Source organism: Schistocerca nitens, chromosome 1 (genome assembly GCF_023898315.1).
Source record: "Schistocerca nitens isolate TAMUIC-IGC-003100 chromosome 1, iqSchNite1.1, whole genome shotgun sequence".
In the NCBI taxonomy this organism is placed as follows: domain Eukaryota; kingdom Metazoa; phylum Arthropoda; class Insecta; order Orthoptera; family Acrididae; genus Schistocerca; species Schistocerca nitens.
In genome coordinates, this window is record NC_064614.1 from 1,265,048,032 (window position 1) to 1,265,073,755 (window position 25,724).

Sequence of the window (25,724 nt, forward strand, 5' to 3'; positions counted from 1 at the left end):
TTATAACTAAATCTGAGGGGGGTGCGATGAGGAGGTTCCCTTGTTAGAACTACTTAAACCTAACTAACCTAAGGACATCACACACATCCATACCCGAAGCAGGATTCGAACCTGTGACCGTAGCAGCAGCGCGGTTGCGGACTGAAGCGCCTAGAACCGATCGGTCACAGCGGCCGGCTGAGTTGTATTAAGCAGGGCACTAATAATAATGTATCCGAACATTATGGGATTGTTTTCCCTACTCATCAACGTTAACTTACGTTTTTCTACATTTGGAGCTAGCTGCCTTTCATCACACCAACTACAGATTTTGACTAAGTCATCTTGTATCCTCCTGCTGTCATGCAACGACTACACCTTCCTGTACACCACAGCATCATCAGCAAACAACCGCAGATTGCTCCTCACCCTCTCCGTCAGGTCATTTAGGTATGCAGAGAATAGTAGCGGTGCTACTGCATTTCGCCGGTACCCTCCTGACAAATGATGAACACACCGTTGAGGACAACGTACTGGGCTCTGCTACATAAAATGTCTTCGAGTCACTCAGATATCTGGGACCCTAATCCGCATCTTCATACCTTCGTTAACTGTCTGCAGTGGGACATCGTATCACTTTTCGGAAATGTAGGAATATGAAATCTGCCTGTTGCCCTCCATCCATGGTTTGTACGATATTATGTGACATGAGGGCAAGCTGTCGGCTCCCGGTAGCTGAATGGTCAGCGTGACGGATTGTCAATCCTCTGGGCACGGGTTCGATTCCCGGCTGGGTCGGGGAATTTTCTCCGCCCAGGGACTGGCTGTTGTGCTGTCATCACCATCATCCTATCATCCTCATCGACTGCATGTCGCCGAAGGGGCGTCAAATTGAAAGACCGGCACCCGGCGAACGGTTTGTCCGACCCTAGCCATACGATTAAACAAACAAAGAGCAAGCTGAGTTTCTCATGAGTTATGCTTTCTACGTGCCTGCTTATTTGAGAACAATCGGTTTTACATTTCAAGAAAATTTATTGTATTAGAACCGAGAATATTCTGCAGTATGTCGATGTTAAAGACAGGGGTCTGTAATTTGGCGTGTCCGTTCTTTTACCCTTCTTGAATACTTTACATCTGTCCTGATCAAAGAGACATGTATTGCAGTTCGATCAGCACTTTAGTCTTGAGCATAAGCAATGTCACTGGCACTGCCGGTAAATCGGAAGGGTAGTCGTGAAGCTTTCATTATAGCTTCGAAAAAATGAAGTTGAGACGATGAAAACTGATAATGATGATGATGATGATATTCCTTTCTCTCTCTCTCTCTCTCTCTCTCTCTCTCTCTCTCTCTCTCTCTATATATATATATATATATATATATATATATATATATATATATATATAGAGGGTGAGTCACCTAACGTTACCGCTGGATATATTTCGTAAACCACATCAAATACTGACGAACCGATTCCACAGACCGAACGTGACGAGAGGGGCTAGTGTAATTGGTTAATACAAACCATACAAAAATGCACGGAAGTATGTTTTTTAACAGAAACCTACGTTTTTTTAAATGGAACCCCGTTAGTTTTGTTAGCACATCTGAACATATAAACAAATACGTAATCAGTGTCGTTTGTTGCATTGTGAAATGTTAATTACATCCGGAGATATTGTAACCTAAAGTTGACGCTTGAAACCTCCGACGTTCAGTTGCGTGTTGTAACAAACAGCTGCAACATACATCGCGTTTCTACAGAATGATCTGCCAACGTTGCTCGGAAATGTCGCACTGGAAACCCGTCGACGTATGTGGTATCAGCATGATGGTCCACCTGCACATTCCGCAATTAACACTAGGCTGACCCTTGATAGGATGTTCGACGGGCGTTTCATAGGACGTGGAGGACGCATAAATTGGCCACCTCTGGACTTCTTTCTGTGGTGTACGTTAAAGGAGAATGTGTACCGTGATGTGCCTACAACCCGAGAGGATATGAAACAACGTATTGTGGCAGCCTGCGGCGACATTACACCACATGTACTGCGGCGTGTACGACATTCATTACGCCAGAGATTGCAATTGTGTGCAGCAAATGATGGCCACCACATTGAACATCTATTGGCCTGACTTGTCGGGACACACTCTATTCCACCCCGTAATTGAAAACGGAAACCACGTGTGTACGTGTACCTCACCCCTCATGGTAATGTAAATGTGCGTCAGTGAAAAAGATCAATAAAAAGGTGTTAGCATGTGGACGTAATGTGCTGTTCCAGTCTCTTCTGTACCTAAGGTCCATCACCGTTCCCTTTGGATCCCTACGTAATTCGGTGCTCTCCGATACACACGACCGAACAGCGGAGCAGTGGTACTCAAGCGTCAACTTTAGGTTACAATATCTCCGGATCTAATTAACATTTTACAATGCAACAAACGGCACTGATTACGTATTTGTTTATATGTTCAGATGTGCTAACAAAACTAACGGGGTTCCATTAAAAAAAACATACTTCCGTGCATTTTTGTATGGTTTGTATTAACCAATTACACTAGCCCCTCTCCTCACGTCCTGTCTGTGGAATCGATTCGTCAGTTTTTGATGTGGTTTACGAAATATATCCAACGGTAATGTTAGGTGACTCACCCTATATTCTTCAATGCGAATCGCGGAGAGCTTAGCTGCAAAATTCTGCATATCGTCTGTTTAGGAGATGATACACCCCGAACATCCTTCATCGTCTTCTTGGAAATGACTGCCACGTACGATGGCTTCCCCATCGGAGGAATGTGGAAAACTTCTTTGGGTGCCATGTCAGGAGAAGACGGGGTTGAAATAAAATTTAATGCCTCAAAGCAGCAGCGCGTGTGGCCGTGTGCATCGTAGAGTGGCCTAGGACGTGGTCGTGACTTGTGCCTATGAACAGCAGATCTTGGTGCCGATGGGATGGACCGATCGGTTGCGCTCGGCTGGTCTCGGGTATGCAGATCGTAGCGCTTTCTGGAGACAGACCGTGAAAGCTTCCAGCAGTCGTCTGAGTTCTCTTCGTATGCTTCGGTTTTGCGCGCATGTTTAGTTTCATACAGCTCTCACTTGGAAAATGGGAAATTGTGGTTACAATTTTTATATACTGCAACATGTGGCAGTAATAAAAGCCTCTACCTCCAAATTGTCTACACATGGCTGCAAATTTTTTCTTCACATTCGAAACTGGTGAAATAAAAAACGTACCTATTTCAACAATCTGATACACAATGCAACATTTGCTGTTTGTGAAACTTAAATATCTCGTTTCTGAGACATAAAAATCTAAGAAACGAGTTGTTTAAATTGCACACACAGCAAATGAGACATTCTATATAGTATAGAAATCGTATGAAAGAAACATACTGTTACCTGATTTACCATGGTTGTCACCATAAAAAATTTCTTTGACAATTTACTTCACTTTTTAGCTCTTTTCTTTAGCAGTGACAATTTTCGTTTGCTTTTTAAATATAAGGAAAAGCAATCAGACAGTATAGGCAGTTTTTATTCTAAAGTCACATTTTTGTACAAAGTAGTCTTCATATCAATAATTCTGAATTACTACAACACAATTTGCACCTTACTGACAATTTCTTCATCGAAAACATCTTTAACAAGAAAATTTCCTACGTCACTACTACTGAGGCTGCGCACTACAAATCAGTTTGCCCAGTTTTCAAAATTTTTCAAACACGTACAAAAACTATATAAAATATATAAGCTGTTATTAATTTTCCGCTCCGGTGCAATACTTTAATAAATACTACTGCACCTCCAGAATTGTGAAATACAGTTGTAACTGTCTTTGCGCTACTAAAAGATTCAATCCGTTGACAGGAATGTTTCATAAAAACGTACAGCTACTCATAAACTGCTGCAGTTGGCTACGAACCACACGGGAGAAGCACATAAAGCTCCGCTACTTAAACTTGAATTTCGGGCTAATGACGAAAAACAGTATCTATGACGTTTGTGACGCAGCCATCGGCGATAAACATTCAGACAATTCTGTCTGCATGGTCCTCTTGAGTCAGAAATGTAAAGAATTAATCATTTAAGATAAACAGAACTGGAACACTTTTCTCATGAAACTCGTAGTTTGGGGAGATTATAAACTGACCTGTGTTTCGAATTGTGGGATATACTTTCGAGGAACTTTTGTACCGTCCTTCATTGCCGTAAAATGTTTTGATCCAAAAAAACTACAGGACTGCGAACAGCGCACACGAGATTAAAAATTTTAGTGATTAACATACAGTTTTGAATGTCGCGTGGAAACTATCAAACAGCTCCTTGTCGCAAAGTCAAATGCAAGCTTTCACTGCCTGGAACCAGGAATCGCAACGAGATGCAGACCCGAGTTCGGCCAAATGCAACTGATCGTCCACTGCTCAACAGATCGGCATCAAGTCACGGGTTTCCCCTTGCGAGAGTAACATGCTGTCACCGAAACGCGGCCGTTCCAAAAACCACTCAGCCTGTGATGATTGGTGGCGCATCCAGCACTCATCCACGGTGATTAGTCGGCTAAAGAGGCCATCTGCACTGGTCGGACACAGCTGCCATTTTCCGCTGGTGCTTTGGTTCGCCGGGACTTTTGAAGGGGTGTGAGCATTAGCGGAACCTAGCGGGTGGGAGCTTTTCCAGAATGTTGTGCAAATAGTTGAAAACAGATCCTTGACTGATTTTTCACCTTGTTCGTATCGCTTCGACTGTGGTACAGCGATCTTCGAGCTCCAGATCCTCCATTTGTCTTGCGATTCCTATTTCTTCAGAGAGAGAGATGATTTGCCACATCGTTATTCGTCATCCAACCTTGTTTGCCCACATTAGATCCAAATGCGCCGTCTAACTGCTGTGTCATATTTGAGTGCATTGTTGCTGTACAGTTCCAGACATGGATTGTTGCAGCGTTGTTCCCCTGCAAATGGAAGAAACTAACGAATGGATTATACGCCGCCAGGCCAAACAGTCTAGACACTGGATTAAGAAAAAAAAAAAAAAAAACGTTAAGATGGTCGTTTTACTGCGTCACGTGTTCCACATAGCAGGAGTAGGAGATTAATGTTTAACTTCTCGTCGACAACTAGGTCACTAAAGAAGCTCGGACTAGCGAAAGATGGAGAAGGAAAGCGGCCGTGTTCTTTCGAAGGAAGCATCCCCGCATTTGCCTTAAGCGATTTAGGGAAATCACGGAAAATTCAAGTCAGGATGGTCGGACGCGTGTTTGAACCGGTGACTTTCGAATGCGAGTCCAGTATGGTAAGCACTGCGCACAGAACATCGATAAAACTACGTGAACTAGCAGAAAAATCCTCCTTTGAGCTTTTCCTCAACTTAAATGCCACACTGACTTGAATGTCAGTCATGTCATTAAAACTTGTACATGATTTTTTGCGCTGTCTCCATTACTGGTGGGTTTGTATTGATAACACCAAACCTCGCTACATGTGATAATTTTTCCGAGGAAGGAACTGTCCACGTATACAGGCGTCGTTGTTTTTGTTATAAACATTCAGGAGAACGTCTTGAAAACTCGAGTTAGAACTGTTCCTCCATTACAATTTGTGACACAACAATGTTGACACACAGCCGCCACACGTCAACTACATAAACACCGCCCGCTCACCACTGACTGGTAGGATGCACATCTCTGTTGTTTATAGTTGTTAGTTCATGCTGCCACCATAGTTGCTTATACGCCAGGAATAAAATAAGTTTCAGAAGTTTTTGGACATATGGTGTCTTGCATTTTTTCAGTGGGTTATGCCATATCGTTTTGGCTCCCGTAGCGGCGTAGCGGTGTGTTAAAAAAATGGCACTGAGCGACTGAGCGCGTAGCGGTGTGCTACGGTGCTGCACCGTGGGGATTATAATGTGTATCGGGGTTGTAGGGGTGCACCCCTAACGAACACAGCGCCCGACATTTCTCTGGTATTGTGTGCCAGAAAAGCCGCGAACGACATTTCATCTTCCGATGTGTCATTTCGCCGAGTGTTTGATTCTGTGACACTTCGTATATAACTAATGAAGTACTCATTGCTCCTTAGAAAGCGTTCCATGTGTTGCGGCTCACGTAATCGTCTTCCTCGCGTTACGAGCGTGTTAACCATGCCTGTTTTTTGGCTCGGGTGATGACTTTGATAGTCTGTGCAGGTATCGGTCAGTGTGTGTCAGTTTTCGATACACGCTTGACCATCAAATCTAGAAAGGGTTGCTGTTCGTCCTGTTCTACCTCCATGACAAAATTTCTTTTGGCGTTGAGACTGTTCAGAGGTCCTAGGAAATCACCGAGCCGTGGATACACAATGAAGGTACGACGACGCATCTGTACCACACCTTAGGTTTACAAGGTGCCAATTCCAGCACCAGTGCTTCGAGATGTTCCATGAAGAACTTGGCCACTACTGGACTAAGTGAACTACCTACGGCTCCCTTTCATCTGTTCGTAGAATTGTCATTCCACATGAAACAACTCGTGATGAGACATGCATGGAAGAGTTTGGCGATGTCTTGCGAGAAAATTGAACCGATATACTCCAGAGAATTCCTGAATGGCACTTTCTTAAACGAGGAAGTAACATCAGAGCTGACCAGGATGTCATTTGGCCGAAGTTTTAGTTTCTTCAGCTTATCAATTAAATGTCTTGCGTCATTTATGTATGTGTAGTAACTTCCTGCTTGTGGCTGGAGCCGGGAGTCCACAGACAATCGGGCTTAATGGAACAATATTCTTATCAATCTTTGGTAATTCACAAAGCATAGGTGGTGGGGTTTCTGCGTTGCGCAGGTTCCTCAGAATGTCGGCAGAGAGAGAATACGTCTTGATTAGCCGATTCGTATTCCTTATGATACGCTGCGTCGGATTGCGCTTACTTTTCGGTACGTCGTCGGATCTACTGGTTCTCGGTTGCTGTGCTTCACTACAGGGGGTGCGTTTCGCTTATCGGCAGGCAGTATCAATATACTCTTGTTGGCGTGAAGACACTTCATAGTTTGTGACACATATTTTTTAAGGTTGCAAGCTGGTGGTTTTACAAAGCTTTTCTTGTGTCGCTGAGTGCAGCGGTTGAGTTCGTTTTGTATGTTGCTATGACTGATGCTGTCAATCTTGTCCCAGCGTTCCGATGTATTCTGATACTTACTTGACAGAAAATGTCCAAGAGTTCCTCACCACTTCTTGCGAAATATCTCGGTGTAGCGCGAAAAAATGCTCACGAAGAAAATCTCGTTCCGTTCTGTAGCAGATACGATTTGCCTGGACGGTGACGATTTGGCGTTTATATTTCCATAACTTCGGTGTGGCCCCTTCATCCCGGCACGGCGACAGATAGGCGAGGGAGGACATCAATGGCGCTTTCCTCTTCCGTCGTTAATCAAGGCAATCGGTACAATCTGCAAATCTCCTCCCCATAGAAAACTGTTGAGGTTTTCGTAACCAGTTGTGGACAAATTGCCTATTGGCTTCTCTCTCAGGTTCTTCGGACGCAGTTTGATAATTTAGCTGACGTTTCGCCAGCCATTGATGGTGGTGGACTGCATTTAGACAGCTTGTCTGCGGGCTCTCAACTGCTGTCCTCCCAACCAACACCCGGCCATCACTGGTACTGAGGCAGAAACAGCTTTCATCAGAAACCACAGCATGCCAATACCCTGCCCTCCAATAAGCTCTCACTTGAAACCACTGAAGTTGCAAATGGCGGTGGCTTGGGGTCAGTGGAATACACGCTACAGGGCGTCTGGCTCGGAGCTGTCTTTGAAGTAACTGATTTGTAGCAGTTCGTTGTGTCACTGCGGTGCCAACTACCTCTCAGATTGTTGCGAACACGATGGTTTTCCCATGAGGCTGTCCACAGCATGGTCTTCTTGGGATCATACACTTTCGTGGCGACACCTGTCATTAATCGCGTAGAGTGCATATATTCCTGCCAAGTCTTTCTACAGTGTCACAGAAGAACATACAGCTTCTCGTAGCCCTTTTACACGACCCCATTAAAACTCAGTGAGGTGTTGATAATCGTGTCTTCGTCCCCTTAAAGGTATTCCTGACTAACTCACCATGTCCAGTCTCAAAGTTAACTAACGCTCACGACCGTTACAGCGTATATTTAAAGCGAACATGATTTGTATTCTCATAGTGGCGCTACGAGTGCCACTCTTAGACGACTGATGTGAAATTTGACTGGACATCATGTTTCAGATGTAGAAAAAGTCTCACAATTTTCATTTATGTCACACAGCTCCTTCTTGATGTTCGGAATTTTTTTCTGCCAGTAAATATACAGGGCCCACCAACGTCCGAGTGCTTTTTGTGGTCACTACAGGTCCACAGTATTGGGGCAAGGGGGGTACAGCCCCACTCTGCATTGTTGCCAGATGTATCCAAGATGGCGGAGATATGCCTTGTTGCCAAGTCTACACGCCGCCATTTTGAATGACGTCATCGCAGCCATATTGGATACATCTGGCAACAATGCAGAGTGGGGCCATACCCCCCTTGCCCCAATTCTGTCCACCCCTTGCTACCTGCAACGGTCATTCTCTGCAGCATGGGAATCCAGGATCCGTTCGCCTTGGGTCTTTCATATGTCTTGTTCAAGCTGTCGTGGTGTTTGTGTGTTTCCAAAGCTTCCCTCAAAAAGCGTGCATAATAACTCTTCTCTACAGGAAGGACTTCCATCATCTTGAGGCTTTCTTCTTTCTTGTTGAAGCTGTTGTCATGTTTGTATATTTATTATAGCTTCCCTCAAAATGTGGGTGTAATATCTCTTTCTTACTGCAAGAACTTCTGTGTTGGCGAATTTCACTATGTGGTCGGCTTCACACAGTGCGTGTTCCGCCGCGGCCGATATTTCTACCTCCACCATCCCGCAATGCCGCTTATGTTTGGTGATCCTGGCGGTGATTGATGGACTAGTTATTCCTAAACAGACTTTTGACACGTACATAGCACATGATATATCCCCGACATTGCGAGTGGATTCGTTTTCTCCTTTGCTGATCTGAGAGTCTTTAATATTCTTCGTCGGTTTACAAATAGGCTTTACACAGTGTTTTCGCTGTGCAATTTACGACCGATTCTGTTCGTCGCCTTAGTAATGTATTGCATAAATGCAGTACCCGACATTTCTTTACCAAATGTGTCACTTCACTGAGCATATGATTCTGTGACACTTCTTTGTAACTGGTGGAGTACCTATTGCTCCTCCGAATCACGCGAGCCAGAAAAGAGACATGACTGACACGATCGTAACGCGACCAAGACGAATGTGTGAACTGCAGCACCTCAGACGAGAGTGCAACATCTGCAAAGATTTCTGGCGAGCAATGGGTACTCCACCATTTATATACGAAGTGTAATAGAGTAAAACACTCGGTGTAGTGACACATCGGAAAATGAAATGTCGGGTACGACTTTTCTGGCACATATCCCCAGAGGACGAACTGAATCTGTCGTAAATTGCGCAAACACTGCGTAAAGACAATTTATAAACCGACGAAGAAGATCGGCAAAGGAGAAAAATAGACCCACTCGCAATGTCGGGAATATACCGCATGCCTCGAAAGTGTGTAAAAGTCTATTTGGAATGACTGGACGATCAGTCATCACCCGTGTTGTAACGGCGACTGGAACAGTCGCGGGGTTGAAGTGACGGAAACGCGGCGGGACCCGCGGAGCGGCCCGCGAACAACAACACAACGGGAGAGGGCGGACACGACCAACGGACACGACCAACGGAGGACCTTACGACAACAACATTAGCGTAACAACAGAGTCAAGAAAACCAAACAAGACAACCACGTCCCCTCGTAAAGAAAACACGAAAGTAAATACGCTGTCCAACGCGAGGCGATATGTCCTGAAACGTACGCAAGGTTAGACTCGCCGGCTGAGCTTTTTTTTTTTTCTTTATTGTGATTTCATTCCCCTGCCCCATATGGGCAGGGGAGGGCTGTCAACAGCACAATCCGCCGCTCTTCAGCCGAGTGACATGACAACTAAAACAAGAATAAAATAATACATACATAAGGAGGTAAAAAAAGGGGAACATAAAACAGAGTAAGGGGAGAAAATGGAGGTAAAAATACACTGATAGGTAGACGTTCATTGGGGACAGTTAAAAAAGTCACCAGAAAGTTAAAAAACACAGTTGGCGATTCTTAAAACACAGAGAAGTCACTGGATGCACATGCACAGGTTAAAAGTCGGCCACAGTATTAAAAACACTCCGAAACAACACACTTAAAACCCACTTGGAGCACACACGATGAAGAATAAAACTACCAGGTGGGACCTGCCGAGGGAAAGGTCAGAGAGGATGGAAAAGGAGGGGAGAGCATGGGGCAGCTGGGGAAGCGGCGGGGTGAAGAGAGGAGGGGCAACCGTGGGTTCACGAAGAGGCAGGAGACACATGGGGTGGGAGAGGAAAAGGGAAGACAGGGCAGGAGGGAGCGCAGAGACACTGATAGAAGGCACAAGAGATGGAGGGGGAGTAGGAGGGGAAATCCGCTCAGAAGGAGGGAGGGGGAGGAGAGGGAGCCCTGAGGAGGAGGCAGGAAGAGGGGGTTAGAGTTGGTAGGAAGGGTAGATGTCAGGGCGAAGCTCATCATCCGGGAGTGGTAGACGGTGGAAGTTGTGTTGGGAAAGGAGATGGAGGGTGTGGAGATGGAGAGAGGGAGGGACACAACGGTAAAGGCGCGCAACTGGTCGGGAGTGGAGAGGAAGGGAGACACCAGGAGGTGAGGGGGATCAAGGCGACGGACAATATATAGTGTGCGGATGTGTTCAAGGAAAAGGAGAAGGTGGGGGAAGGGGATGAGGTCATAGAGGATGCGCGTGGGGGACGGAAGGCGGATGCGGAAGGTGAGGCGGAGTGCATGGCGTTCGAGGATTTGGAGGGCGTTATAGAACCGGGGAGGGGCGGAAATCCAAGCGATGCTGGCATAACAAAGGATGGGGCGGATCATGGATTTGTAGGTGTGGAGGATGGTGGAAGGATGCAGACCCCATGTCCGGCCGGACAGGAGTTTCAGGAGGCGGAGGCGGTTGTGAGCTTTGTTTTGGATGGTAAGGAGATGGGGAGTCCAGGTGAGGTGGCGGTCGAGGGTGAGGCCAAGGTATTTGAGGGTAGGAGTGAGGTGGATAGGACGGTCATAAATGGTGAGGTAGAAATCATGGAGGCGGAAGGAGCGGGTGGTGCGGCCTATGATGATCGCCTGCCGGCTGAGCGACAGGCAGGCGCTTAAGTACTCTATCGGGGACGCCGCTATTGGCTACTGCAACCACGTGTTCCACTGTGGCGCCCTCACTCTAAATGCGGGCCAGGAGGCGCGCGCCGCCACAGCTTGCGGCTCGATGGTGCAGAGACCTCTAGGGGTCTTCGACGTCCATGACGTCTGGCGGGGATTCAAAGTCAGCGACGCGCGGTACCAGAACCAGGATCACCGAACACAAATGGGATTGCAGGTTGGCCGAGCACGCGCTGTGTGAGACCAACTACATAGTGAAATTCGAAGACATGGAAGTTCTCGCTGTAAGAAATATACAAACACGACAATAGCTTCAACAGGAAAGAAGAAAGTCTCAAGATGGACGGATATTTCCGTGCTGAAGAGGACGACTGTTGCTGGTTGTAAGGGGAGAACCGCAGCGGAAACGAACTCGGAAAAGACCCTGCACGATGGCGCACCAGGTACGTATAATACGCTGCCCCGAGCTCTGCTCCATACCACGACGAGCAGTGGAGGATGAAGCTTTGACAATGCCAGCCACTCGTGCAGGCAAAATGTCGGAAATATTATCAGATAAACGTCAGCCGAAAAACCCGAGACAAAAGCCGGCATGCAATGTATCAAAATTTTTGGTAACATTTTCGGAGAATAGCGATGTTGTAAGCTATATAAAGTTAATGAAGAACAGTCTACATCGCCATGGTAACTTTGTTTAAAATGACCGGCTTCAGCCTAGTCTTAGGACATCTTCAGCATAGCACTGTAAAGGATAGAAATCTGCACGTTACATAAAGTCAGTGACGTAAAATAGAGTAATTTAAAAAGAAGAGTCGTTACCCAGCAGCTGAAGCTGACGATGTCCAGAACAGTCAGTAGACCTCAGCCGCTGAATCTCCTGCTGTGGGTTGAGTAGCATTGCGTTGTGTAGATGTAGTGAGGGCGTGTTTGTGCTGTATGGCGTCAACGTCATCCGATGAGGAACGATTTACGTAAATTACGTATCATTGGAAGATACAGATTATCTAAAAGTGAATAATTACAAAAAAAGTAGTGCCTATAGGACAGAACAGATTGTTAAAGATAGTGAGTAATGTAATAAGATTTGTTCAAATAACTTACGGATTTGCTGCCGGCCGACGTCGTCGACCAACGCCGATATTTCCACAGGAGCACACCCTGCCATTCTCAAGGCACAACTACAAGGAGGAAGCAATTTGCAAGGGTTCACAGAGGAGAAACAAGGAAGATACCACACACAAAACAAGTGACCGCCGAATCAACACACAACGAAAGATAACCAACATCAAAAATACCGATAGTGACTGTTAATCAACAGGTGAGGTAGCACTACTTCTCTCCCTCTGTTTTTTGATGAGAGACAGAGCCGAATTCCAAGCAGCATTTAAACGAAATCCACCATCTCTGTTAATAAGGTTGCTTGATAGTCTGATTTCAACAGCTTCCTTAACAACACTATCCCAATAGCTGGACGTGCAAGCCAGAATCTCCGTGTTGTTGTATTCCATAGGATGACCGGTGTCAAGGCAATGTTCTGCAATAGCGGATTTGCTCGGCTGTTGTAAGCGTGTGTGACGCTTATGTTCAATACACCGGTCTTCCACATTGTCTGACCAATATATGACATGACGCAACTGCAAGGAATACGATAGACACCAGCCTTACGCAAACCAAGATCACCTTTTACGTACGCCAACAGGGCCTTAATCTTAGAAGGTGGTCGAAAAACACATTTCACATCACATTTCCGCAAAATACGGCCAATTCTGTTGGAAATGCTTCCTGCGTAATGCGAAAAGGCCGTAGACTCAGGTGCCACTTCGTTGCTATCGTCACTCACCCGTTGCACAGAAGGCTGATAGCGCAACGCACGTTTGATCTGCCTCTCACTATAACAATTCTGACGAAAGGTGAGTTCGAGATGTGATAGCTCAGCTGCCAAACTTTCAGGGTCTGAATAACGTGGGCCCTGTGGATCAAGGTACGAAAATGGTTCAAATGGCTCTGAGCACTATGGGACTCAACTTCTGAGGTCATTAGTCCCCTAGAACTTAGAACTAGTTAAACCTAACTAACCTAAGGACATCACAAACATCCATGCCCGAGGCAGGATTCGAACCTGCGACCGTAGCGGTCTTGCGGTTCCAGACTGCAGCGCCTTTAACCGCACGGCCACTTCGGCCGGCTCAAGGTACGAAGTACTCCTTCACGCAGAGCTGGATGGTGACGACTATCAGCTCTCTGATACAAGTCAGTGTGAGTAGGCTTCCTATAAACAGAATGTCCCACCGTACCATCAGTCTTCTCTCAGTTAAGGTCTCACATTGTAATAAGATTGTTTAAAAATTATTTCTCTTATTTCTTGTAGTATCATCTGGCGGAAATAATTTATTTAACCAGTACAATATGTATATAGCATCGGCTATTTAATTAAGAAAATGTGTTTATAGAATAAACAAATGAATTTATGTAACATAATTATAATCTATGATAATTATGCAGTAATTTCTGTGTTTAGTAGAACATTGGCGTACTCTTCTGACCTTAACTTGCTGTCTATAAACGCCGTTGTCATGAAGACGTCGTAGTAAGATGGCCAGCAGATATAAAAAATGTGCATAATGGAGGCGATATGTTACCATAACGAGTGTGGTCGAAGGCGGCTGTCAATGTAGCTGGCACTATTTCTGTCCTTTACAATGCTATTCTGGGTAAGGCCTAAGACTAGGCCAAAACCGGTCATTTCAAATAAAATAACGATTGCGATCTAGACTGTTTTTCAATAACTTTATAATTTTTCAAAAGACTTAATAATTTTGTGATCGTGAAAGGTTTGTGATTGCCCTTCGAATAACAAATCCATGAGCTGGCCAGTGTGGCCGAGCGTTTCTAGGGGCTTCAGTCTGCCTCGGGCATGGATGTGTGTGATGTCCTTAGGTTAGTTTGGTTTAAGTAGTTCTAAGTTCTAGGGGACTGATGACCTCAGATATTAAGTCCCATAGTGCTTAGAGCCATTTTTTGAACAAGTCCATCACCACATAACACAGCTTTGTGTGTGTGTGTGAAATCTTATGGGACTTAACTGCAAAGGTCATCAGTCCCTAAGCTTACACACTACTTAACCTAAATTATTCTAAGGACAAACACACACACAGACACACACACCCATGCCCGAGGGAGGACCCGAACCTCCACCGAGACCAGCCGCACAGTCCATGACCGCAGCGCCCTAGACTGCTCGGCTAATTCCGCGCGGCTAACACAACTTTCAACTAACTTGGAGCTAAAACCTGAATCACTGTAAGTTGCTTCCATAGTTACCACCAAGCCTGTTTTTGTCTTAGATAAGCTGTTGTTTCTGACATCGTCTGTTGCGTCACTTCCTACTTCCTCCCTTTCCCTGGTTTTCCGCTAGGCCCCAGATCTGCGTGACTCAGCTACCGGTACACGCCTTATTCTCGGGATCACGCTCTTTATCCACTGGCAGACACGTGGCGGGCCTGCTGCCTTGTAGCGCCGTTCGCTTCGGTTTCCTTCCGCCCCCGCCCTGGTCAGAGTGCTGAGTCGTCTCTTCCGCCGTCGTCGCCCCGGCGCGCTCGGGACAAAATGGCGGCGCCGTTAATTTCTTTAATGGCCTCTCTCCTCCGCGCGCACAGTGCGCCCTCTCTCCTCGTGGACAGTTCCTAGAGATACAATTATGCGGCGACCGCCGTATTTCAAGCCCGCAATTAGCGTCGCGTCACCGGGCCGGGCGCTTCGCCACTGGCGACAGTCACCCAGCCCGCTGGCGCCAGCAGCGAGAGTACTGACGCGATCCCATAGTGCGATACCAAACATCTACCCACGTATGTGTGTTGTGAACCGACATTCTCTGCCACTACTTGTGACAGCTTCAGAATTGGCAAATGTTTGCGAGCCTCATGAAATGTACAATCGCTTCGACTTGTGATGACAGTTTTCGAATGATAATCTACAACTACGTCAACATACATACTCTGCAAGCTCCCGCACGGTGAATGGCGGAGGGTACTACTTACCACTACTAGTCACTCCCTCTGCTGTTCCTTCCGCAAACAGAGAGAGAGAGAGAGAAAAACGACAGTGTATAAGCCTTCACACGACACCTAATTTCTCTCATCTTGTCCTCGTGATTCCCACGCAAAATGCACACTGGCGGCACCTGAATCGATCTGCAGTCGGCAAAAATGCTGGTCGTCTAAATTTCCGGATCAGTGCCTCGTGGAAAGAGCGTTACCTTCGTTGCAGGGATTTCCATTTGATTTCCTGAAGTATCGACCTAATACTTACGTGCTGGTCAAGAATAGCGATAACAAATCAAGCAGCTCGTCTGTGAGTTGTTTTGACGCCTTTTTTTAATCCGATCTGGTGGGTTCAAATGGTTCAAATGACTCTAAGAACTATGGGACTTAACATCGGAGGTCATCAGTCCCCTAGACTTAGAACTACTTAAACCTAACTAACCTAAGGACATCACACACATCCATACCCAAGGCAGGACTCGAACGTGTGACCGAAGCAGCAGCACAGTTCCTCACTGAAGCGCTTAGAACCGCTCGGTCACAGCGGCCGGCTGATCTGGTTGGAAGCCAAACACTCGAGCTGTACTTAAGAATGGGTCGCACCAGCGTCCTATACGCCGTCTCCTCTACAGTTTCATTTATTGTTTAAAAAAAAATGGTTCAAATAGCTCTGAGAACTATGCTACTTAACTTCTGAGGTCATCAGTCGCCTAGAACTTAGAACTAATTAAACCTAATTAACCTAAGTACATCACACACATCCATGCCCGAGGCAGGATTCGAACCTGTTGACCGTAGCGGTCACTCGGCTACAGACTGTAGCGCCTAGAACCGCACGGCCACTCCGACCGGCTATTGTTTAAAGCCGCGTAAGTTCGAATAAAATTCTCAAGCTTTCGAAAGATATCTCCACCATCGTCGTCAGGAGTAAAACCGCTGACTGCCGGGGCTGGCACGGTTTTCCGCTTACAAAGCCATCATTGCGGCCTCTGTCACCAATCACAGAGGCCGAAACTTAGGGGTAGGTGAATTCGGCAGTTCCTGCCCGCCGCGGGACTGAGTTATGTCAGGTGGTGCGAGCGGCCGGCGCCACGTTTGAAACTACCGCTCCCGCCTCCCTAGAAGCGTTAAGCATCTGTCGTTGTTTCTTTTAGACATCCAAAGCCCGCCCCCTCGGCCTACTAAACGTGTTCCACTGGTCTCTTTTAAAATTGTTGCCGATCATTGTAATCTCATCCGCCTCTATTATAACGGAATCCCAGTATGTTGGCGCATGAAACATGGCTCTCACGTATTCAAACAGTATTTTGTGTCCCTTTTCGAAGCAATGCTCAAGTATTGCCGAATTGTTGAAAATGTCGCCTGTGCTCGGCACAACGCTCTTCGACTGTGCGTGTTGTCTGACCTATATACACTCCTGGAAATTGAAATAAGAACACCGTGAATTCATTGTCCCAGGAAGGGGAAACTTTATTGACACATTCCTGGGGTCAGATACATCACATGATCACACTGACTGAACCACAGGCACATAGACACAGGCAACAGAGCATGCACAATGTCGGCACTAGTACAGTGTATATCCACCTTTCGCAGCAATGCAGTCTACTATTCTCCCATGGAGACGATCGTAGAGATGCTGGATGTAGTCCTGTGGAACGGCTTGCCATGCCATTTCCACCTGGCGCCTCAGTTGGACCAGCGTTCGTGCTGGACGTGCAGACCGCGTGAGACGACGCTTCATCCAGTCCCAAACATGCTCAATGGGGGACAGATCCGGAGATCTTGCTGGCCAGGGTAGTTGACTTACACCTTCTAGAGCACGTTGGGTGGCACGGGATACATGCGGACGTGCATTGTCCTGTTGGAACAGCAAGTTCCTTTGCCGGTCTAGGAATGGTAGAACGATGGGTTCGATGACGGTTTGGATGTACCGTGCACTATTCAGTGTCCCCTCGACGATCACCAGTGGTGTACGGCCAGTGTAGGAGATCGCTCCCCACACCATGATGCCGGGTGTTGGCCCTGTGTGCCTCGGTCGTATGCAGTCCTGATTGTGGCGCTCACCTGCACGGCGCCAAACACGCATACGACCATCATTGGCACCAAGGCAGAAGCGACTCTCATCGCTGAAGACGACACGTCTCCATTCGTCCCTCCATTCACGCCTGTCGCGACACCACTGGAGGCGGGCTGCACGATGTTGGGGCGTGAGCGGAAGACGGCCTAACGGTGTGCGAGACCGTAGCCCAGCTTCATGGAGACGGTTGCGAATGGTCCTCGCCGATACCCCAGGAGCAACAGTGTCCCTGGGAAGTGGCGGTGCGGTCCCCTACGGCACTGCGTAGGATCCTACGGTCTTGGCGTGCATCCGTGCGTCGCTGCGGTCCGGTCCCAGGTCGACGGGCACGTGCACCTTCCGCCGACCACTGGCGACAACATCGATGTACTGTGGAGACCTCACGCCCCACGTGGTGAGCAATTCGGCGGTACGTCCACCCGGCCTCCCGCATGCCCACTATACGCCCTCGCTCAAAGTCTGTCAACTGCACATACGGTTCACGTCCACGCTGTCGCGGCATGCTACCAGTGTTAAAGACTGCGATGGAGCTCCGTATGCCACGGCAAACTGGCTGACACTGACGGCGGCGGTGCACAAATGCTGCGCAGCTAGCGCCATTCGACGGCCAACACCGCGGTTCCTGGTGTGTCTGCTGTGCCGTGCGTGTGATAATTGCTTGTACAGCCCTCTCGCAGTGTCCGGAGCAAGTATGGTGGGTCTGACACACCGGTGTCAATGTGTTCTTTTTTCCATTTCCAGGAGTGTAGATGCTGCCGCATTCGCAAGGGACACCATACTCACCGGGCGCACGAAGAGCTGCGTCGTCTTCAGCAGGCAGCAGCATATCTGGTATCTCGGGGCCGGGCCGGAACACTGGTGTCAGTCCACGTTTCTGCAGCGCACGCTCTAACTTGCTATTCGTTGCCCTAGAGCAGGGCTTCACAACATACGTGCTCGCGGAGCAAGCTGTGAGCAGCAAGGCGCGAACACGGAGCAGCGCGAGCACGCTACCCCCACTACAGGACCAGAGCGGAGAGTGGGGAAAGTCACGTGGGGCACACAACAGCTGCCGCCAGTCAATGTAAATCCGCGGCCACCTGCAGGGATATCACTCACGAATTATTACTGCGACAAATGAAACAAATAAAGGAGAATGTACACATGCCACATAATTTTATTAGCTTCGCATTAATTTGTGAACTGTTACACAATAAAAGGTGTCACTGAAGTGTGGGATTCTCGGTTATCTTGTACTTTTTGCCCTTTACAATTGCGTCTATGTTCGGAGTATTTGTTCTTGTGCGTTTTAGGCGCAGCGTGCAGTTTAAATTTCGATCAGACAATGCGTTTCTCAGGCACGTCTTGTTACATTTCATTGCAGAGAACAGTTGTCCACAAACATACGTGGAACCGAACATTGATATTATTGTCGCCGCTAGTTTGTGCAAACGAGGAAATCTATCCTGAGGGAAGTGTCTGTAGAATTCCAAAATGTTTTTCTTGTTCTGAAAGTTGTCTCTGTATTCTCTGTCACACTGCAGATCAATAATTTCTTGCTGCAGCTCAGGACGAATCTCTTAAATATTCGCTGAATATGGAGAGAACAGATCAAAATCACTGTCTAGTGCTGTCAGATCTTGAAAGCGCTGATCAACTAAACTATGTGAATAACGTTCACAGTCTTTGTGACATCTTGCATGGATGATAATTTAGGAAAATGAGCTAGGTTTCCTGTTTCCAGCTGACTCACCCAAAGTGTCAATTTCATTTTAAAAGCTCGTATTCGATCTATGAAATGAGTAATTAGCAGATCTTTACCTTGTAGTAAAATGTTCAAAGCATTCAGATGGCTAGTTAAATCTGCTACGAACGCGAGATCACATTCAAACGTGCGCGCGCATTTCCCCTCCCTCCCCTCCCTCCCCTCCCTCCCCTCCCTCCCTACTCCGCGACCTTGCACCTGCTCGCGAGCACTGCCTGAGCAGACGCGAGTACTCGCGCTCAAAACCGGCCAGTTGTTAAGCCCTGCCCTAGAGTATGGCAGGAAAGCAGCCGGCTTAGTCGCTCCTGCCGACTCACAAGGCGTGCTCCTTCGCCGGCACCTCAAAGCGTTTGCAATATCTCTCTCTTGCTATAGCCATTCCCTGTGAACTCGTGTCTCATGTATCCACCATTTTGATTTGCAGCTCCTGGTATTGGCCGTGTTTGCAGTTAAAATTGTTGGATATGAGGTCCGCCAGTTATGCAAAACACGGTTTTTCTCAGCACCACTGTGCCATCACAAGTGGGTTTTCGTTTTTATTTATTCTGCAGTATGAACATTTTTGTTAAATGATTATAAAATTATGTGTATTTTAGTTCAAACAACAGATCGTTTCTTTTTGTAAATACCTTTACATTTGGTGTGCATGAATTTTCAGGATCCCTTGTGTGTTAATTACTACAGGTAGCTTGTCATCTGCAACCAAACGATGTTGATGAGAAATTATTATTATTATTATTATTATTATTTTTTTTTTTTTTTTTTTGCTGGGAGTTAACCTATTTTCTAGAATGAAATTCATTTTTTTGCGATTTTTTCGCGCCTATATTCGTTTTACTTACTTTATCATGTGACAAGTACTTCCATTCTCCGCACAATGCTGAGTTGTTGTGATGCACACGTAACAATAACAAGTATTTTTCACAAATAACGTAGTGAAACACTTTTCACTTCACCAGCCCAGTCAGTCTTCATTTGTTCACGAGAGAGTTCGGCGCCAAATTTGAGTCATGTTTGCATTTTATCTTTGTGTGTGTGACTGTGTGTGTGTGTGTGTGTGTGCGCGCGCGCACGCGCGTGAGTGTTTTCTGTGCGCTTCTTAGCTGTGTCTGTTGAATGTCCTCAGTGGTCAGTTTGCTTCCATATACAGAAGCCAATAGCAGAAGGATAACAGGTCTTAAACGAATACACTACACTCTGCATACGCACACTATTTAACACATTAAAGGAACTTTACAAATAAAAACAGCACAAACAGATAAAGTCTACACACACACACGAAAAATAGATAAACTAAAATCTGCAGAGACACACCATTTACACACAAAAGGAATACAATATAAAAGTCAACACACGCAGCTAAGAAGCGCACAGAAAAAACACACACACGCACACACACACGCACACACACTCATACACACACACGCACACACACACACACACACACACACAAACACAAAGATAAAATGCAAACCGAATTCAAATTTGGCGCCGAACTCTCTGGTGAACAAATGAATACTGACTGGTCTGGGACACACAACAAACCACAATCACACTGTGTTCTGGTGAAATGAAAAGTGTTTTACTACGTTATTTCTGAAAAATACTTGCAATTGTTACGTGCGCATCACAATATCTCAGCATTATGCGGAGAATGCAAGTACTTGCCACACGAAAACGTAAGTAAAACGAATATAGGCAGAAAACATCGCGGAAAACTGAATTACATTCTAAAAGATAGGTTAACTCCCAGCAAAAATTAAATTAATAAATAATAATAATAATAATAATAATTTCGCATCAACATCGTTTGGTTGCAGATGACAAGCTACCTGTAGTAATTAACGCACAAGGGATCCTGAAAATTCATGCACACCAAATGTAAAGGTACTTAAAAAAAGAAACGATCTGTTGTTTGAACTAAAAATGCACATAATTTTATAATCATTTAAGAAAAATGTTCACATTGCAGAATAAATAAAAACGAAAACCCAATGATGATGGCACAGTGGTGCAGAAACATATTTGGGCGCTGAGAAAAACGGTGTTTTGCATTACTGGCGGACTTCACATCCAACGCGTCTCAAGTGCTGCACTTCAGACTTAGGTGGTGGTCTTCAGAAATAACTTTGGCTCTGTGTATTAACGTGTTCGGAACCGCTTTCTATTGTACAGGGTAGAGGAAACTATCAGCATCAAGTATTGGTCACTGTGCGTCGGTTTCTTGTACAATGAATGACCAAGCCTGGCCGGCTGCGGTGGCCGTGCGGTTCTAGGCGCTCCAGTCCGGAGCCGCGCTGCTGCTACGGTAGCAGGTTCGAATCCTGCCTCGGGCATGGGTGTGTGTGATGTCCTTAGGTTAGTTAGGTTTAAGTAGTTCTAAGTTCTAGGGGACTGATGACCACAGCAGTTGAGTCCCATAGTGCTCAGAGCCATTTTTTTGACCAACCCTGCCTCGTGCCTTCAGCTAAACCTAAACATCTAGGAAAGGCAGCGTGGCATCCTTCTTCATCTGGATGGTAAATTTAAGGTTAGGATGGACATCGTTCGTGCCATCGACAAACTGTTGCAGTGTATTTTCAAGGTGAGGCCATACCAGGAATGTGTCGTCGACGTACGTTAGGAAGCAAAACGGACGCAACACTGCAGAGTTCAGTGCCTTCTCAAAGTGCTCCATGAAGAACAGTTTGACCCAATCGCTGTGTCATCCTTCATTTCATAGTATTCGTCGCAATACAAGTAGTACGTTGTCGCTATAATATGACGGTACATCTTGACGATTGCAGGTGGAAACAAGTGGGCCAAAAGGACCAGAGCATCTTGTAATGGTACCTTCGTAAAGACTGACACCACGTCCAGACTAACCATTACGTCATTTCGGCCGATTCTCCATTTTTTGAGTGTTTCAGCAAATGTATGTGAGTTTACAACATGTTATTGACAACATCCCAGTGTTGTAAACTCTTGGGGCAGTACTCACAAGGAAACCACACGGCAATTAGATTTTTGTATTTTTTAAATGTTTATGGCACATGAAGTTCAGAACTCAACTATCAAAATTTCTCGAAAAAATCGACTTCGAAGATTTTCGAGCGCTTTTGATAGCCTACAGTGAAGCCTGTTGTTTTATGGACAGTATCGCTCTGTGGCAGAAAGTTCGCCTGCCACGTGCGTGGCCTCGGTTCGGTTCCCTCCTAACGCAAGTTTTCCAACAGAGATGCATACATAACATTATTTTACTTTCTGTGTCCTTGAAAGAACATCTAAATTCTTTTATTTCAAAACTCTGCAGCTTTAATGGCCTTGTCACTGTACAAAAGTATATCTGCCGCTGTGCAAACAAACTCCATACGTGGGCACATGAGCAAATGTTCAGTCATCTGTTAAAAAATGATTCAAATGGCTCTGAGCACTATGAGATTTAATATCTTAGGTCATCAGTCCCCTAGAACTTAGAACTACTTAAGCCTAACTAACCTAAGGACATCACACACATCCATGCCCGAGGCAGGATTCGAACCTGCGACCGTAGCAGCAGCGCGGCGCCAGACCGAAGCGCCTAGAACCGCTCAGTCACAACGGCCGCCTCAGTCGTCTGTGTTCCTGTTCATCTTCAGAACAGCCCCACTTAACAATGTTTACTTTGCATTTTGCGACGCCTATTCTTAATCTATTCAGTGCTCTCCATGTACTTTACTATAATTGCCACCCTTGAGTGATTTCCTCTTTGTGGCACTGGTTTGTATTATGCAGAGAATCCAACCCTAAAGATAGGTGGTGGGTCTCAGGTAGGCCTACCAGCGGTACTTTCCATTGGATAAAGCTCTTGCTTGACTTAAGACGAGTTGTAACTGTTTGGTGGTTCTACATTAAGTGGCTCGGGTCGATTTTCCGCTTTTCTCTCTCTACTTCAGTGGTTACTTTGCGTCTGACATTTGGTAGTGTTACAGCGGCAAGTGGGTAAACTTCGTGGAAAGGTGTGTAGGCCACAGGCAACCGGTGACAATCCTGTTAGTCTCATTGAAAGCGCCGTCTACTTTTTTACAGTGGCTGGAAGCCTCTCATACCGGTGTCTCATATTCCCCGGCTGTGAAACAGAGTACCACTGCTGGTGACCGAAGAACGTCAGGTTGTGCTCCCCGTGCTAACCAGTCAGTTATGCACAATGTTGTTTCTTGCACATATTTTTCCTTTTAGAACATTTGCAGTGTTGTAAAATGACTGTGTACGGTATAGAGTGACCCCCAAGGACTTTCGTTTGGTGCAGTGTTGTAGTCTAACCCCTCTCCACTCTGATCCAAACTGTCTTCAGGCTTCTCTAATACTCAGCCGGAATGCGCCTAGGTTAGGTTACACGTGATTTTCTTCATAGTAGTTCCTCAAGGTATGCAAAGCCTCTGTCTGTTTTCTTTCAACCTCCTCACATATTCCTCCTTCAGCAGTGTTGCGTGGTACTTAAGATAGGTAAATAAATTAGTGAAATCAATGTGAAGTGAAGCAGAAATTAGAAAATACCAGTAATGACAGTGTAGTTTCCATATATGAACCTCTTTATTTCCATCCGTTTTGGCGGCCATTAGTGTACATGTTGCACAAAATAGGGGAAAGAACAGTCCCTTGTCGTAATGCGTTCTTTTGGTTTCTCCATCTACTTTTCTTCCCTTGGAGCGTTACGTAGAATATTCGAGTCTGCAACGTGCCTCTCAACATGCAAGTCAGTCGAGTGTCCTTTGTTGTTCCGTAGACTTTCGTGAGGAGTGGTTCGTGCTTTACTGTATCACGCCCAGCAGAAAATCTACAAAGACACAGTTTCCTTTCAAAGCCATCTTCCATGTGGTGATTCAGATTTAGTATACTAGAAATGCTTTCCCTGGTCTGAATCCAGCTTCTTCAGGAATACGTTTTGCCCGATTTTGGACAAAGGTGCATATTCTACTATCATTTGCGTGAAGTGTAAAATATATAAAGATGGGAAAAAAAAATCGGTCGTGCTCGAGACTGGTAACCGATGGTCCAAGCCACTTTTCACTCATTACTTTTTTTTCGTTTTTTCCGTTCAGTTCGAAAACTTAAGTCATTTAAATGCAGAATTCATCAAATATGTGGTAACGAAAACTTAAATAATTTCCATTTTTGTGAGAAATGCCCATCTTTTAATTTCTAATTACGTATCATACGAAAAAAATTTAGTTTTCATAGCAAAAATACACTGAGGTGTATGCGCACATATAGGTAGCGTTAATACCGCGTACACAAAGTATAAAAGGGCATTGCATTGGTATGGCAGTCGCTTGTACTCAGGTGATTCACGTGAAAATGTTTCCGACGTAATTATGGCCACACGCGGAGTGGTAGGTGGAGCTAGAGGCATGGTACATTCCATTTAGGAAATCGTTAGGGAATCCAGTATTCCGCGATCCACAGGTCAAGAGAGCGCCGAGAATACCACATTTCAGGCATTACCTCTCACCACGGACAAGGCAGTGGTTAATGGCCTTCACTTAGCAACCGAGAACAGCGACGTTAGCGTAAACTTGTCAGTGCTAACAGGAAGTCAGTGCTAACAGAAAACCAACACTCTGTGAAATAACCGCAGAAATCAATGTGGGACATACGTCGAAGGTATCCGTTAGGACAGTGCGGCGAAATTTGGCGTTAATGGGCGACGGCAGCGACGACCGACGCGAGTGTCTTTGGTAATGGCACACCTCCTACAGCGCCTCTCCTTGGCTCGTGACCATGTCGGTTGGACTCCAGGCGACTGAAAAACAGTGGCCTGGTCAGATGAATCCCTGATTCAGTCGGTAAGAGCTGATGGTAAGGTGCGGGTTTGGCACAGAACCCACGAAACCATGGATCCAGGTTGCCAGCAGGGCACTGTGCTAGCTGGTGGTGGCTCCATAGTGGTGTGGGCTGTCTAAACATGGATTGGACTGGGTCCTGGGTCCTGCTGAACCACCCATTGCTGGAAACGGTTACGTTCGGCTACTTGGGGACCATTTGCAGCCATTCATGGACTTCGTGTTAAGAAACACTTGTGGATTTTTTATGTACGACGGTGCGCCATGTCGCCGAGCCACAATTGTTCGCGATTCTGGATAATTGGAGCAAATCATTTGGCCATTCAAATCGCCCTACACGAACCCCATTGGACATTTATGGGACATAATCGAGAGGTTTATGCACAAACTCCTGCAACGGCAACACTTTACCTGTTATGCTGTAAAGGCAGCATGGTTCAGTGTTTCTGCAAGGGACTTCCAACGATTTGTTGATTCCATGCCATGTCGAGCTGCACGACACTAGGAGGTATCCCATTATTTTTCTCACCTCAGTGTAAATTCTTAATTACACTACTGGCCATTAAAATTTCTACACCAAGAATAAATGCAGATGATAAACGGGTATTCATTGGTCACATATACACTCCTGGAAATTGAAATAAGAACACCGTGAATTCATTGTCCTAGGGAGGGGAAACTTTATTGACACATTCCTGGGGTCAGATACATCACATGATCACACTGACAGAACCACAGGCACATAGACACAGGCCACCGAGCATGCACAATGTCGGCACTAGTACAGTGTATATC